At 39.6% G+C, this 16,570-nt stretch overlaps 1 protein-coding gene across 50 annotated transcripts in view; it reads right to left on the reverse strand.

The window, feature by feature from the left end:
• NUMB (NUMB endocytic adaptor protein) overlaps positions 1-16,570 on the reverse strand; it is a 193,111-nt gene that overhangs the window by 49,393 nt on the left and 127,148 nt on the right. The window lies entirely within an intron of this gene.

Consider the following 16,570-nt stretch of genomic DNA (forward strand, 5'->3'; position numbering starts at 1 on the left):
TAGACACAGTTACTATGTCTCTACGCATAAAAGTAATCCTAAGACAAAGTATATATACATATCTTTTAAAAAGCACAAACAAAAATGATAGTTTTTCAAAGACTGAAGAAATCACACACTCCTTTTATGGGGAGCATATAAGAGCAAGGCAGATTACCAAAACAAATTTTATGAATGTATTACGTCTGAGCTGTAAAACATACATAAAATTTGAAGAGGCAAAAATTGAAAGGTTGAAAGACTATTTTAGGCTGAGAGAATTACATAAAGTTATAGATGTGGAATAGGATAACTACATATCAGTGCTGGGACTCAGAACACATTATCCCAAAGTATGGTGTCCAATGCTTTGAACTAAAAAAGAACCAAGGTCTGACCTTCTCTTGACCTCCTGACTCTTAACTCCTCCTTCTCCCCCGGAAGAGTAGGAGGGGCTTTCTCTGAAGTTCTCTTATCTGCCCAAAGATAGATCCTTCAAAAAGAAGCTCAATTGTTATATATGCTCTCCCTGGGAGTCTTATCAACTAGGGTAGATTAACTGTATCAAAGAAGAAGAGACTGAAGTTTAACACCCCAGACTTTGTCACAGGCTATCACCTATTCTTCTGAGGGCTGCTCCAGACAACTTGTATTATAGGAGAGACTTTTTATCTGCACAACAAGGCAAGCTTTGCTCACCGTGCATTTCCTTCCCTCATATTCCCATAGGTTGTCACCACCTCCCCTAAGGTCCCTATTCCTTTCTGTAGCTCAGGATGCCATAAAAATGTCAATCATCTGGCCTTCAAGTTTGATATTTTGTGAGACTCTTATGTACAAACATGTAATAAATTTGTGTTTTTTTCCTGCTAATTTATCTACTGTCAGTTTATCTCACATACTCAAATACTGAATGGTCAAAGGGTAGAGGGAAAGTTCTCTTCTCCTCAGCATCAACGAATACTCTTGTTTGGTTTGAATATGAAATCTATGCAGCTAGAGAATTGAAGTACTAAAATAGTCAGCACTTAACCCTAGAGACAATGGAGAGCTAACAAAAAAATTTTTTTTTCCAAGGTAGTAATATGATTCAAGGTCTGGTTCCAGGTAAACAGGGAGTGGACACACTACACCCTGTTCCTCCCACTGACTGAAACCATAAAACCTGAACAGAATTCATGGAACAGGTACTTAAGCTTTCTGAAAAGTAAACAGAAGATGAATCAGAGTAGAATACCAGAATTCAAAGTACTATGGAAATGGCAAGGAATTTACCTCCCCTTTCTCTCTTTGGTACCTCCAGACTGAGAAAGTAACTTTTATCTGAGGAATGCAAGTCCTTTTAATTATCAGGTCAATAAGAGACATTAAAATGAGACCACAATCACGCTCTGCTACTCACTTTGACCTACGTATCCCTCTCCTGAAAATGCCTGCTACTGCCACAAGTAGCTAGAAATTTAACCTAATAATGTCACACCAGACACTATAACCCACACCCTACCTATTGCTTAACAATGTATAGCCAATCATTAGTCAATGTTATTTCTTTAAACCAACGAGAATTCCTGATACACAACTTTTTATCAGCCCACTCCCTGTCCCCTTCTTTTGCTTTTAAAAATCCGCTTGCTTGCTGGGTATGGTGGCTTAAGCCTATAATCCCAGCACTTTGGGAAGACAAGGTAAGAAGATCATTTGAGGCCCAGAGTTCAAGACCAGCCTGGGCAACATAATGAGACCCTGTCTCTACAAAAATAAAAAAAATTAGCAAACACCTGTAGTACTAACTATTCAGGAGGCTGAGGCAGGAGGATTGCTTAAGCCCATGAGTCCAAGGCTGCAGTGAGCTATGATCATGCCACAACACAAAAGTCTGGGTGACAGAGAGAGACCCTGCCTCTAAAAACCAAAATGAAATGAAGAAAACTTAAAAAAAAAAAAAAAAAAATCCACCTGTAACTGCTAATTGAAGGGTACATCCAGAGCAACTTGAATCTATGTTTCTGGGTTGCAATACTCAACCTTGGCCCAAATAAACCTTCTACTTATATTAATTTTGCATCAGCTTCTTCCTTTAGGTTGACAAGCCTGAACTTAGCACAGCCAGAAATCCAAAAGCGAGTGCTGTGATACAGAAAGATGTCTGGGAAAACCTCTCTAGCTCTGGTTTGAGGACCAGGAAATGGAACTCCTAAAGCTGAGACAGTACAGGAGTACCCCTTTCTTTTGTTGGTTCTCTCACATCTCAGCCACCAGGAAATCCTGTGATGGTGTGGTGGCAGCAGAGGTAGCAACGAAAGAAACCTGTAGGAGCCACACCTCTAAGGCAGGGGGACCTACCTCTCTGTTTAGTAGAAGGGTGGTTCCAGGAAGATGGGGCCAATCCCCCTTTTGCTTTTTTCCTTTCTCTCTGATCTCCTGCCATTTGACCCCAAATACAAGTGAAATTGTGGGACTTCATGGTAGTGCAGAACAACCAGAGCCCCAGGTTTCTGGCTAGAGAACAAGAAAGGGGAACTCCAGGGAACCAGAAAGTACCAAAGAAGGCACAGGAAGGGAGGAGCTTGAGAAAGACCATGAATTTGTTTGTGAATTCCTAGGCTCACCCTGCAGCTACACAGGTAAGAATCTGATCCTAATTAGCATACCCAGGATTTTGACAGTTGAACTAATGTATACACCACCTCCTGGTTCCCAAACTGACCCCTAGGTGACATACACACAGAATAGATCAGAATAGCACCGCAGATCAGAATAGCATTGCAGAGGCTTTGAAAACTAAACTGATGGCCAGGCGTGGTGGCTCATGCCTATAATCCCAGCACTTAGGGAGGCCGAGGTGGGTGAATCACTTGAGGTCAGGAGTTTGAGACCAGCCGGGCCAACATGGTGAAACGCCATCTCTACTAAAAATACAAAAATTAGCCAAGCAGGCGCCTGTAATCCCAGCTCCTCAGGAGGCTGAGACAGGAGAATCGTTTGAACCTGGCAGGCAGAGACTGCAGTGAGCCAAGATCGCCCCATTGCACTCCAGCTTGGGCAACAAGAGAGAAACTCCGTCTCGAAAAAGAAAACTGAACTGATATTGGAACCACATCCTGCAGAAAGTAAGAACTTGTAGCCTAACTGGACTGACCAGTATAGGAAATGTTAATTAAAAAGGAATTAACATTTACTGATTACCTACTATGTGCCAGAAACTGTGCTGGATGTTTTATATATTTTGTCTAACCTAATAACTACTCAGAAAGGTATGTTTGATCACTTGATTTTAAAACTGAGGAAAGGAAATGAGGTTCAGGAGTGCTGAATAACTTTTCCAAAGTCATACACACAGCTAGTCGGGGAAGAATATGGTTTACATTCATGATTTCAAAGTCCAAAGGTCTCACACTTGACTTTACCACAATTCAAGAAAGCTTTTCCTGATTCTTCATTCTTATTATAAGGAAATTTAAAAAAACAACAGGTTCTTTCCACCACATTGTTTCCTATAATTTTTTAAAATAAAAGTCACTTCCCTGGCAAATTTTTCCTCTGGCAGGGCTGAAACTATCAATTACAAGTGAGCCTCTCTGAAAACTCAGTGAAAATATCTAAAATAAGTTCATCATTATTCATACTTTCTCATTTCCTCTCAAGTTACAGAATTTCTACTTGGAAGAGAATTATTATTTTTTTGAGACAGAGTCTCACTCTGTCGCCAGACTGGAGTGCAGTGGTGTAATCTCAGCTTACTGCAATCTCTGCCTCCCGGGTTCAAGCGATTCTCCTGTCTCAGCCTCCCGAGTAGCTGGGACTACAGGTGCGTGCCACCACGCCCAGCTAATTTCTGTATTTTTAGTAGAGATGGGGTTTCACCATGTTGGCCAGGCTGGTCTCGATCTCTTGACCTCGTGATCTGCCTGCCTCAGCCTCCCAAAGTGCTAGGACTACAGGTGTGAGCCACCATGCCTAGACTTGAAAAGAATTATTAATATGAGGCTGACTAGGAGGCTTAATGACATTTTGGAATATGGTGCTGTAAAAGTACATCATTACTGAGCAAAACTAAAAAGACAGTTAAAAATCTAGTATCTGTAATTTCTGAGTAAGACTGGTTCTTAGAGATGACTCTAGTTCATATACATGGTCCTGTAGGGCATAGGTTTATTCATTTTTAAAAAACATACAGTAAAATTCACTCTTTTTGGTTTAGAGGTCTATGAGATATGACAAATATATACAGCTGTATAACTACTACCACAATCAAGTTTGATCATCCTCAAAAATTCCCTCATGATGCCCATTTGTAATCAACTCTTCCCCCTGCCCTCCCCCACCACACCCAGTCCCCAGCCTCTGCAACTACTGATCTGTTTTCTATTCCTGTAATTTTGCCTTTTAAAGAGTATCATATTGGCTGGGCGTGGTGGCTCACGCCTATAATCCCAGCACTTTGGGAGGTGGAGGTAAGTGGATCACTTGAGGTCAGGAGTTCGAGACCAGCTTGGCCAATACGGTGAAACCCTGTCTCTACTAAAAATACAAAAATTGGCTGGGCGTGGTGGCAGGCCCCCATAGTCCCAGCTACTCAGGAGGCTGAGGTACAATAATTGCCTGAACCCAAGAGGCAGAGGTTGCGGTGAGCCAAGGTGGCGTCATTGCACGCCAGCCTGGGAGACAGAGCGAGACTCCATCTAAAAAAAAAGAAAAAAAAAGAATGTCATATAAATGGAATCATACAGTATGTGCTCTTTTACCACCGAGTAGTATTTCATCATATGCATATATCACTATGTTTATCTAATCACCAGTTGAAATATATCTTGGTTATTTCCGGTTTTGGTGATAATAAAGCCATTATACTATTCCTTTATAGGTTTTCATATAAGAAATTTTGTCATATGGTAATTGAATATCTGACTTTATAAGATACTCTTTCCCAAAATGTCTTCACCATTTTACCTTCCCACCTGCAATGTATGAGTTCCAGTTGCTCAGCAATTGATATTGTCTTTTTATTTTTAAGCCATTCTAATATGTACATAGTGGTATCTCTTGCCATTTTAATTTGCATAACATCCCTAATGACAAATAGTTCTCGGCATCTACTTATCCACATCTTTTTTTGTTTTTTCTTTTGTTTTTATTTGTATCCACATCTTATTTGATGAAGTATCTGTTTAAATTTGTCTATTCTAAAAAAATTGTTATTTCTTTCCTGTTGGGTTTAGAGAGTTCTTAATACACTCTGGGTTCAAGCCTTTTGTAGACATGTTTTGCAAATGTTTTTTCCTATCTCTGGCTTTACTTTTCATTTATTTATTTATTTATTTTTGAGACGGAGTCTTGCTCTGTTGCCCAGGCTGGAATATGCAATGGCACGATCTCAGCTCACTGTGACCTCTGCCTCCCAGATTCAAGCAATTCTTTTGTCTCATCCTCCTGAGTAGCTGGGATTACAGGCATGAGCCACCACACCCGGCTAATTTTGTATTTTTAGTAGAGACGGGTTTTCTTCATGTTGGTCAGGCTGGTCTGGAACTTCCGACCTCAGGTGATCTGCCCGCCTCAGCCTCCCAGAGTGCTGGGATTACAGGTGTGAGCCACCACGTCTGGCCAATTTTTCATTCTCTTAACAGTGTCTTTAGCAAAGCAGAAGTTTTCATCTCGTGAGGTTAATTTTTTAAAATATACTGTTTTTGATATTATATCTAAGCAATCTTTGCCCAGCTCACGCTGTCAGAGGTTTTTTGATTTATTTGTAAGCTCCACAACAGTAGGAAACTTGTATGTGCTATATTCATTCAGGTATGGTAACCACTAGTATGTGGCATATATAGTAGTGCTAAATACATATTTATTGCATGAATGAATTCATCTGAAATTTCAGCTTGAGCATCTCCCTTCTCAGTCCTCTTCCCTCTCTCTTTCTCTTTCTCAGAGCTGGGACACCCATCTTCTCCTGCCCTTAAACATTAATTTGCAGTTGGTTGAATCTATGGATGTGGAGGCTGAGTGTATATGCAAAGTGTTTAGTATGTACCTAACAGTAACCACTCAGTATATTTTAGACTTTGAGCAAAAGTAGGATTTTAGGAGTTTCTAACTACTCTCTTTGAACTTCCCATAGCTTTCACCCTTAATACACAAATTAAACACTGATCCTATTTTTCCAATTTCTCTCTTGAACTCCAGTACCAAGTTTTGACTCTTAGCTCACTGCAAATGTTACTTGACCTTGGGAAGGATACTTAACTATCTTGTGACTCAGTAGTGTTGTTTCAATAATTAAAAAGAGTTTATATATTTAAATCACCTAGCACAGTATCTGGTAATAAGTAAGGGCTCAATAAACAAAGCTATTTTAACTGTTATCTGATTTCCTCGGTGGCCTTCAGAGCTTAGCTTGTTGAAAACTGTACCTCCTGTTCCTCTGATGTTTGTATTTACTTGCTTATTTCTTTTACTAATACCTCAGGTCTCAACAGCAGGGGCAAACACTTCGAAGTATTTTCGTTTCTTTTAAGACAGGATCTTGCTTTGTCACCCAGGCTGGAGTGCAGTGGTCCAAACATAGCTAACTGCAGCCTTAGGCTCAAGCAATCCTCCCACCTCAGCCCACAAAGAGCTGGGACTACAGGCACACATCACAACACCCAGTTAATTTTTGCATTTTTTTGTAGAGCTGGGGTTTTGCGGTGTTGCCCAGGCTGGTCTCAAACTCCTGAGCTCAAGTGTTCTGCCTGCCTTGGCCTCCCAAAGTGCTGAGATTACAGGCTTCAGTCACCATGCCTGGCCTTAAAGTATTTTCCAGGTCTCCTCTTCCTTCACTTGACTTTCAATCAGTTCCATATATATATATTTTTTCATAGTCACATTTCCCTGATCAGAAATTTTGTTGCTCAATTATTTGCCAATTAAGTAGAAGCAAAATATAGAAATGGTTAGGGATCTAATCCCTGATTTGCAGCTTTTTGGCTTCATGGTCTTGGGCAAATTGTATGACTTGTCTGTGTATCACTTGTCTGTGTCTCAATTTCCTTATCTTCTAAAATGAGAATATAGCAGTAACCACTAGCAGTTTGAGGATTAAATGAATACATACATACAAAGTACTTAGAACCGTGCCCCACACATAGCAAATACTATATATGTCTTTGTTTTTTAAGTACAGATTTAGTATGGTATCCCAGGTGTTCAGCCTTGTCTACTGTATTAGGTTAGGGTTTTCCAGAGAGACAGAACCAATAGGATGGATGGACAGATGGACGGTCAGACGGATAGATGAATGAATGCTTACTACAGAAATTGGCAATTATGGAGGATGAGAAGTCCCATGACAGGCTATCTGCAAACTGGAAACCCAAGGATACCAATAGTGTGGTTCAGTTCAAGTCCAAAAGTCTTAGAACCAAGGAAGCTGACAATACAACTCTGAGGCTGAAGGCCTGAGATCCTGGGTATGCTGCTGGTACAAGTTCCAGAGTCCAAAGGATGGACAGCCTGGATTCCTAATGATTTTCCACGCATATATTTTATAATCTCTTCTATGGTCTGTTATCTCAAGGTCTTACAGTGCTAATTCTCTTGTTGTCTCTTATTGTATAATCCTTTATTATATCTGCTAACTATTCCTACATATGATTTATAACATTTAAAAAGTTATAAGGTCATGTTTACTGATGCTAAACTTTTTGGGGGGAATTTCATTCATTCTGGATTTAGTAGAGACGGAGTTTCTCCATGTTGGTCAGGCTGGTCTCGAACTCCTGACTTCAGGTGATGCACCTGCCTCGGCCTCCCAAAGTGCTGGGATTACAGGTGTGGAATTACACGCCCGGCCTGTATTCAGAGTATTTCTATGTTAAGTTAATCCACAGTCTGCCAGAACCAACTAGACCAACTGGTTTTTCTATTGATTTCAGGATATCTTACAAGTAACCAACATACTAAAATTTCCTATCATTTAAAACCATTTTTTGGTTGATTCTCTTGGGTTTTTCAGATAGATATCTGTAGAGACAAATATGAAAAACTTTATTCTTGCTTTCCAGTATTTCCAATATTTATTTTTTTGTCCAACAGACCACTACTTCTGACCCAGTGTTGAACAGGGGTGTTTGAGAGCATCGTTGTCTTCCTCCCAAATTAACTGCATATGTTTCACCATTACGCATGACTCTGGGACAGTTTTTCAATCATTTAAAGAATGTATTATGCTATTCCTATTATGCTAAGATTTATAAGGACTGAATAATAAATACTTTTTAAGGCTTTTAAATTTGAGATGTAATTCACACTACATAATCATTTTAAAGTAAACAATTCAGGACAGGCATGGTGGCTCACGCCCGTAATCCCAGCATTTTGGGAGGCTGAGGCAGGAGCATCACTTGAGGTCAGGAGTTCGAGACCAGCCTGGCCAACATGGTAAAACTCTGTCTCTACTAAAAATACAGAAGTTAGCTGGGTGTGGTGGTGCATATCTGTAATCCCAGCTACTCGGGAGGCTGAGGCATGAGACTGGCTTGAATCCAGAAGTTGGAGGTTGCAGTGAGCCAAGATCGCACCACTGCACTCCAGCCTGGGCAACATAGTGAGATTGCCTCAAGAAAAATAAACATAAAAATAAACAATAAACAATTAAGTGGTAGTTAGTATACTCACAACATTGTAAAACCACCACCTTTATCTAGTTCCAAAACATTTTCTTGCACCAAAAGGAAAACTTGTACACATTAAGCAGTTGTCTCCATTGCCCCTCCCCACAGCCCCCTGCAACTACCAGTCTGCATTCTGTCTTTATGGATTTACCTATCCTGGATATTTCACATAAAGGGAATCATACAATATGTGGCCTTTCATATCTGGCTTAGTTTACCTAGCATACTGTTTTCCAGGTTCATCCATACCATAGCATACATGTATTTCAATGCTTTTCATACCTGAGTGACATTCCATTGTATGTATGTGCCACAATTTTGTTTATTCATTCTACCATCAATGGACATTTGGACTGTTTACATCTTCGGCTATTGTGAATAGTGGTGCTATAAACATGTATTTTTCTTGAAGTACCTGTTTTCAGTTCTTTGGGGCACATAACTGGCAGTGAATTGCTGGGTCATATGGTAATTCTATGCTTAGCTTTTTGAGGTACCACCAATCTGCTTTTCACAGAAGCTGAACCACTTTACATTCCCACCAGCAATGTATGAGAGCTCCAATTTCTCTACATCCTTGCCAACACTTTTTTTTTTTTTTTCCAAATTATAGCCATCCAAGTGAGTGTGAAGTGGTATCTCTGTGGCTTTGATTTGCATTTCCCTGACTAATGATGTTGAATATCTTTTCAAGTGTTTGTTGGCTAGCTGTATATCTTCTTTAGAGAAATTTCTTTTTTTTTTTTTTAATTTTTAAAATTTGAGACAAGGTCTCATTTTGTTGCCCAGGCTGATCTCAAACTCCTGGGCTCAAGCGATCCTGCTGACTCGGCCTCCAAAAGTGCTGGGATTACAGGCATGAGCCACTGCGCCTGGCCTTCTTTGGAGAAATCTCTATTTAAGTCCTTTGCCCACTTAAAAATTAGGTTGTCTTTTTTGTTGAGATATAAAGGTTCTTTATATATTCTGGACACTAGATCCTTATCAGACATATAATTTTCAAACATTTTCTCCCATTCTATAGTTTTTCACTTTCCTGGTAATATTCTTTGATGCACAGTAGTTTCTAATTTTGATGAAATCCAATATATCTATTTTTTCTTTTGTTGTTCATGCTTTTAATGTCTTATTTAAGAATCCACTGCCAGATCCAAATTTGTTACGACTACCCTATGCTTCCTTTGAAGAAGTGTATGGTTTTAGATTGTTGATCCTCTTTTTTTTTTTTTTTTTTTTGAGATGGAGTCTTGCTCTGTTGCCCAGGCTGGAGTGCAATGTCACAATCTCAGCTCACTGCATCCTCCACCTCCCCAGATCAAGCAATTCTCCTGCCTCAGCCTCCCAAGTAGCTGGGACCACAGGCGTCTGCCACCACACCAGGCTAATGTTTTGATTTTGTGCGTGTGTGTGTTTTCTTTTGAGATGGAGTTTCATTCTTGATGCCCAGGCTGGAGTGTAATGGCACAATCTCGGCTCACTGCCTCCTGGGTTCAGGCAATTCTCCTGCCTCAGCCTCCCAAAGTGCTAGGATTACAGGCGTGAGCCACCGCCTTAGTATTTACTTTTAGCTCCCATTTGTTGCTATTTTTGTGCCTACTTGTTCTTTTCTTTTACCCAGACTGCTCATCTGCGATACTTTCCATATATTCATTAGTAGAACTACTGTATTGTTTTCTTTTTTTGCACTATCTTTATTAGGTTGTTGTAGCAGGATTTTGTTAATGCTATAAAAGAATCTGAAAACTGTCCATTATTTTCCTATATACTCCAGTATAGTTAAATAGCATAGGAATTACTCTTTGAGTGCTTGACAGAACTGACTTGTGAAACCATCTATATTAGTTCCTTTTAGATAAAGAGACAGTTTTTGGTTTTGTTTTTTAACAGCTCTATTTTTTTAAGGTTTGGGGCCTATTCAACTTTTCTTTTCCTGCTTTAGTTAACTAGTAATGTATATTTTCCTAGAACATGTACAGCTAATCTAAAATTTCAAATGTATTAGCATAGGCTGGGCACGGTGGCTCACACCTGTAATCCCAGCACTTTGGGAGGCCAAGGTGGGCGGATCACCTGAAGTCAAGAGTTCGAGACCAACCTAGCCAACATGTTCAAAAACTCCATCTCTACTAAAAACACAAAAAAATTAGCCAGGAGTGGTGGTGGACGCCTGTAATCTCAGCTACTCAGGAAGCTGAAGCAGGAGAATCACTTGAATCTGGGAAGCCGAGGTTGCAGTGAGCTGAGATCACGCCACTGCACTCCAGCCTGGCGACAGGAGCGAAACTCCATCTCAAAAAAAAAAAAAAAAAAAAAAAAAAAAAAAGGTATTAGCATATACTCCAAGTATTCACATATCTTAATTTTTTGGGGTCTGTTGTTGAATCTCCCCACTTTCTTATCTGCAGTACTACATACCTGTGCTTTCTCTCATTTTCTATATTAAGGCTTATTTCTACTACTACCTTCAACTCAATCCCTCCATGTTTTCATTTTGTATTAATAATAAAATGAGAAAGTAGAGTTTTATGATCTCTGAGTTACCTGTAGGATTTGAGGAATGGATACAGGTTTCAAAGTATTTCCAATGGGTATCATTCTATCACTTAGCCTAATCAGTTCAGTTGGTCACATACAGCTATTTATGCCAGCCAAAAAGAAAAAAAAAAAAAAAAAGGAAGACTTGGTAGAAGGGAAAAGAATTATTTCACTTATGGACTATTGTAGAAATGTGGAAACAGAAATAAGCTTTGTGTCTTATCAGACTATGAGAGAACCATGCCCACTGAAATAAACATTATTAAAGAGATCCCTTTTCTTCTCTGAGACACTATCTCACTGAAGAATTGCAGCTGATTTATGCTTAATGGCTAAAATATTTGACATTGGGACTTCTTTTGTTTGTATGCCTTTTCCAAACTCCTTCTGAGTAAGAAACTTTAATTCGCAAAAATGTACTTTGGAAAAACTAGTATGTGGAATTTCATTCTCGGATGAATTAAGTCATTTTTCCCTTTCTTGAAAAAAGTATTTAAAAAATAGATTCCCTCCCCCTGCTTTCGTGATTTATCCATCAGAAGAAATGCAGACCTCTGACGTGAGAGACTCTATAGTCAGCAGTTCCCAACATTAACAAAAGTGACATAATATTCATCAAGTTATAAGGAGCTTTATAGTATCTTAACATGTACATACATAGCCTATGCTATATAGCAAACATAGTATGTAGATGTGCACAATACAATAATAGCAAAACATGTTTTGAGACTTTAACCAAAGAGGAGTAGTTAAATTAAATGGGCTATTCTTTAACTATAAATTTGGGCTACAATTCCATCTGAATAGACTGTATGACCTAAGCAGATGTGTTTAATCATACAAGTTAAGAGCTGAAAAAAATGTGAGATCCCAAAACTTTAATTTTCAAATGTGACATTACGTGTCCAAAAAGTTAAGTGAGTTATACAAGGTCATATAACTTAGTAAATTAACAAAGCCAGGAATAGAATTCTGCTCTTTTGATTTCTAGATCTATCTTCTTTCAGCTACCTCACACAACCTCTGTTAAAGCTTACCTGCAACTCTCCTATTTAAGTCATGGTTTACAGTTTACTGTTATTACATATATTAACTTATCATTATTCTTCTTTAAAACGAAGAAAAAATGACAGAATTGGAATATAGTCATTTTGCAACCCTTAATGAATAAACCCAGGCAAAGATCATGAAAGAACTATTGCTATTTTCATCACAAGAGAATGACAATGAGCTATTGCGTGCCTTCTGATTAACAGTGAACACCACCAATGAAGTATTTCTGGGGTGGGGGGGACTAAATATAACCAAGCCTCTAAAACTAACTACCAATTCAAAAGAAGTAAAGAAAGCAAAGGAACATGTTAAACAAAATGAGCATTCTCATCTTGCTAAGGAGAGGAGGATTAGATTTCAGGACCTACCAGAGGAATGGGCTACATTGAACACTCCAGGTTTTCATCTGGAACACCTGGAAAAGTATGTCCTAGGAATGGAAGTAAATCAGAGGAAGACAGAGCCTTGCCAAAACTATAATCCAGCCTCAATTCTGTTAATACAAAATTTCACAAGGGCATTACTACAAGAAAGGAAACTTTACAGGTCAATCTGTCTCAAAAACATAGATGTGAAGCTTCTGAACAAAATACTAGCAAACAGAATCCCTTAATATACTCAATAAATTCAACTTGATTATGATGGGTACTAAGCTGAGTTTATTTCAGGAATGTAAAATTGGTTGACTATTCAAAATACATAATCAATGGAATAAACCACTTAACAATTAAGATAAAAATCATAATCATCTCAGCTGAGCATGGTGGCTCATGCCTGTAATCCCAGCTCTGTGAGAGGCTGAGGCAGGCAGATTACATGAGGCCAGGAGTTTAAGACCAGCCTGGCCAACATGGTGAAACCCTATCTCTACAAAATATACCAAAATGAGCCAGGTGTGGTGGCGCCTGCCTGTCTCAAAAAAAGCAACACTCTGTCTTAAAAAATAAATAAATAAAAATAAAAAATAATCATCTCAATAAGTACAGAAAAACTTTTGCTAAAATTCAGTTTTCATTCATAGTTTTAAAAATATATCTTAACCATCCAGGCATGGTGGCTCACACCTGTAACCCCAGCACTTTGGGAGGCCAAGGTGGGCAGATCACTTGAGGCCAGGAGTTCGAGACTAGCCTGGCTAACAAGGCAAAACCCCATCTCTACTCAAAATACAAAATTAGCTGGGTGTTGGTGGTGCATGCCTGTAATCCCAGCTACTCGGGAGGCTGAGGCACAAGAATCGCTTGAACCTGGGAGGTGGAGGTTGCAGTAAGCCAAGATCATGCCACTGCACTCCAGCCTGGGTGACAGAGCAAAACTCTTGTCTCAAAAAAATATATCTATATCTATATATATCTTAACCAAGAGTAGAGGGGAACTTGCTTAACTTGAGAAACTGTGGTAAGATTGCAAATGAGGCAAGAATACTTGCTATCACCAATTCTACCCAGCGCTGTACCACAAGCTCTGCCCAGTGCAATGAGGCAAGAAAAAGAAATTTAAAAAATTGAAATGGAAGAAATACAACTATAATATTCATAGACTGTATTATTGTATTAGTAGAAAAAAACAAAAGAAGATTCAAATAAAATACTATAATAACTGCATTTAGTAAGGTTGCTAGATCTAATTTCAATATACAAAAGTGGTTAATATTTTTATAACAGAAATAAGCAGAAAATTATATTTAAAAATTTACCATTTACAACAGCATCAAAACTGAATGCTTGATTTCATCCCCCATTCACAAATCTACTATCAACAGTCTTCCCCAAATTAATATATGGGAACTCCACCCTTCCAATTGTTCAAATAAAAAATGTTGGTACAGTTCAGGTGCAGTGGCTCACACCTGTTATCCCAGTGCTTTGGGAAGCTGAGGTGGGAGAATTGCTTGAGGCCAGGAGTTTAAGACCAGCTTGGACAACATAGCGAGACCCCCACCTCTACAAAAAAAATTAAAAATCAGCTGGGCATCTGTATGCAGTCCCAACTAGTCAGGAGGCTGAGGCAAGAGGATCACTTGAGCTCAGGACTTTGAGGCTGTAGTGAGCTATGACTGTGCCATTGCATTCCAGCCTGGGTAACGGAGGATGATCCTGTCTCTTAAAAAACAAGCAAAGAAAAAAAAAAAAAGTTGACTTCTCTTTTTCTTGTGACACTTCACAAATCTAATCTATCAATAAATGACATCAGCTCTACCTGCAAAATATATCCAGAATCTGACCCCGTCTTACCACTTCCTCTGCCATTACCCTAACATAAGTCACATCATCTTCCATCTGGACTTTTGTAAAAGCCTCTTAAATGATCTCTTTGTTATCACCCTTGTTCATCTATAGCTGAATCTCAGCACAGGAGCCAGAATGATTCTTTTAACATATAAGTCGTATAATCCTACTCCTCTGTTCAAAACTCTCCAATAGCTTCCTAATTATTTCCTTTTATTCATCCTGAATAAAAGCCAAAATCCTTACAATGGTCTATAAGGCCCTACACCAGTAGTTTGTCAATGGGGAGGGTTGAGAAAATGTATGTGGGCATTTTTGGTAACAATGACTGGGAAAATTATTCCTGGGTAGTGGACAAGGACCCATGGATGACAGCCATCTGGCTTCCTGTTTGACATTTGAATGTCCTACTGGACATTTACTTAGAAGCTTACTCATAATTATTTTAGATTAGATGTAACTCCATTTTACATATATACACACAGTATTTTTTGCACAAATTGCTGTGTCAATCAAAGGAAGGTTAGACTTTAATAAGAATTTTATCAAGAGTTGTTTACCAGCCGGGCACGGTGGCTCAAGCCTGTAATCCCAGCACTTTGGGAGGCTGAGACGGGCGGATCACGAGGTCAGGAGATCGAGACCATCCTGGCTAACATGGTGAAACCCCGTCTCTACTAAAAAATACAAAAAACTAGCCGGGCGAGGTGGCGGGCGCCTGTGGTCCCAGCTACTCCGGAGGCTGAGGCAGGAGAATGGCGTAAACCCGGGAGGCGGAGCTTGCAGTGAGCTGAGATCCGGCCACTGCACTCCAGCCTGGGCAACAGAGCCAGACTCAGTCTCAAAAAAAAAAAACAAAAAAAAAACAAAAAAAAAAAGAGTTGTTTACCACTTCAGAAAATAACATCACCATTTACAATCCACTGTGGTATATGAGTTACCAACACATCATTTCTGTCTACATTTGCAGGTATCTTACCCACTGCAATGCTCTGTAAAAGTGTACTACTTTAGGTCTTCTAGTATCATTAGGTCCATTTACATACTGGATATAATTTTATCTAAAATTTCTGTTATTTCTTCTTTATATACTTAGTTATGTAAGCATAAGTAGGTTATACTATGTATGCATTTCATTTCAGATAGTATAAGGAATACTGTTAACATGTTTGTACTGAAAATGTAGGTGATAGGGCTGACAGTATTGAAAAGCACTAAACCAATGTGGTATCCTGTTACTTATCTAATGTCATCTCTCCCTATCCTTTTGCTCTAAACACACTGGCCTCCTTGCTGTGCCTCCAATATACCAGGCACTCTCCTGCCCCAGAGCCTTTGTACTTGTCACTCCGTTTACAATCTACTTCCCTCAGGCAATCTGAAATGTTTGCTTTCTCACTTTGTGTCTTTGCTCAAAAGTTACTTTTTCAGTGAGAGATTCCCTAACCATCCCATTTTTTTGTTTTTGTTTTTTGTTTTTAAATAAGAGATGGGGTGTTGCTATGTTGCCCAAGCTGGTCTCAAACTCCTGGGTTCAAGTGATCCTCCTATGTCAGCCTCCCAAAGTGTTGGGATTACAAGCGTGAGCCACTGTGCCCAGCCATTAACCATTCTATTTTAAATTGTAACCCCTGCCCCCCACACTCCTTTATACTTAAACCTCCCCCCAACCCCTATCTTCTTTTTTTAAGAACTGGCAACGGCTATTTATTCAGAGCTTGCTAGCAATGAGGTTAGTTTGGTAGAAACTCGAGGGCAGGCAGAAGAGTGGAAAACCTTCACAGGGCAGGCTCTAGGAGTGTCTAGATGGAGGCTGCTGGCCTGGGGAAGCTGGTGGCAGAAACTCAAGGCAGAGCATCCTATGTGACTAGCCAGCGGTGCGGGCAGTGGGGGTGACACACTTGGCTTTCTCTGGTTGGTCCAGAGTTGGAAGCAGGGACAGAGATTAGGAAAGCTGGCAGTTACTGATTGGGCTCTGGCCATTTGAGGCCAAATGTTACAGAAGTGATTGTTTAGCCATCTGACTATATACTTGGTATCTCACTGGCAGGATGCTGGGCCCTGGCTGCCAGTTTCTGCAGTTCCTTGCTGCCTCCTATGTGTAAACGAGATTTCCAACCTTGA

This window comes from Macaca fascicularis, chromosome 7, assembly GCF_037993035.2.
Source record: "Macaca fascicularis isolate 582-1 chromosome 7, T2T-MFA8v1.1".
Classification (NCBI taxonomy): domain Eukaryota; kingdom Metazoa; phylum Chordata; class Mammalia; order Primates; family Cercopithecidae; genus Macaca; species Macaca fascicularis.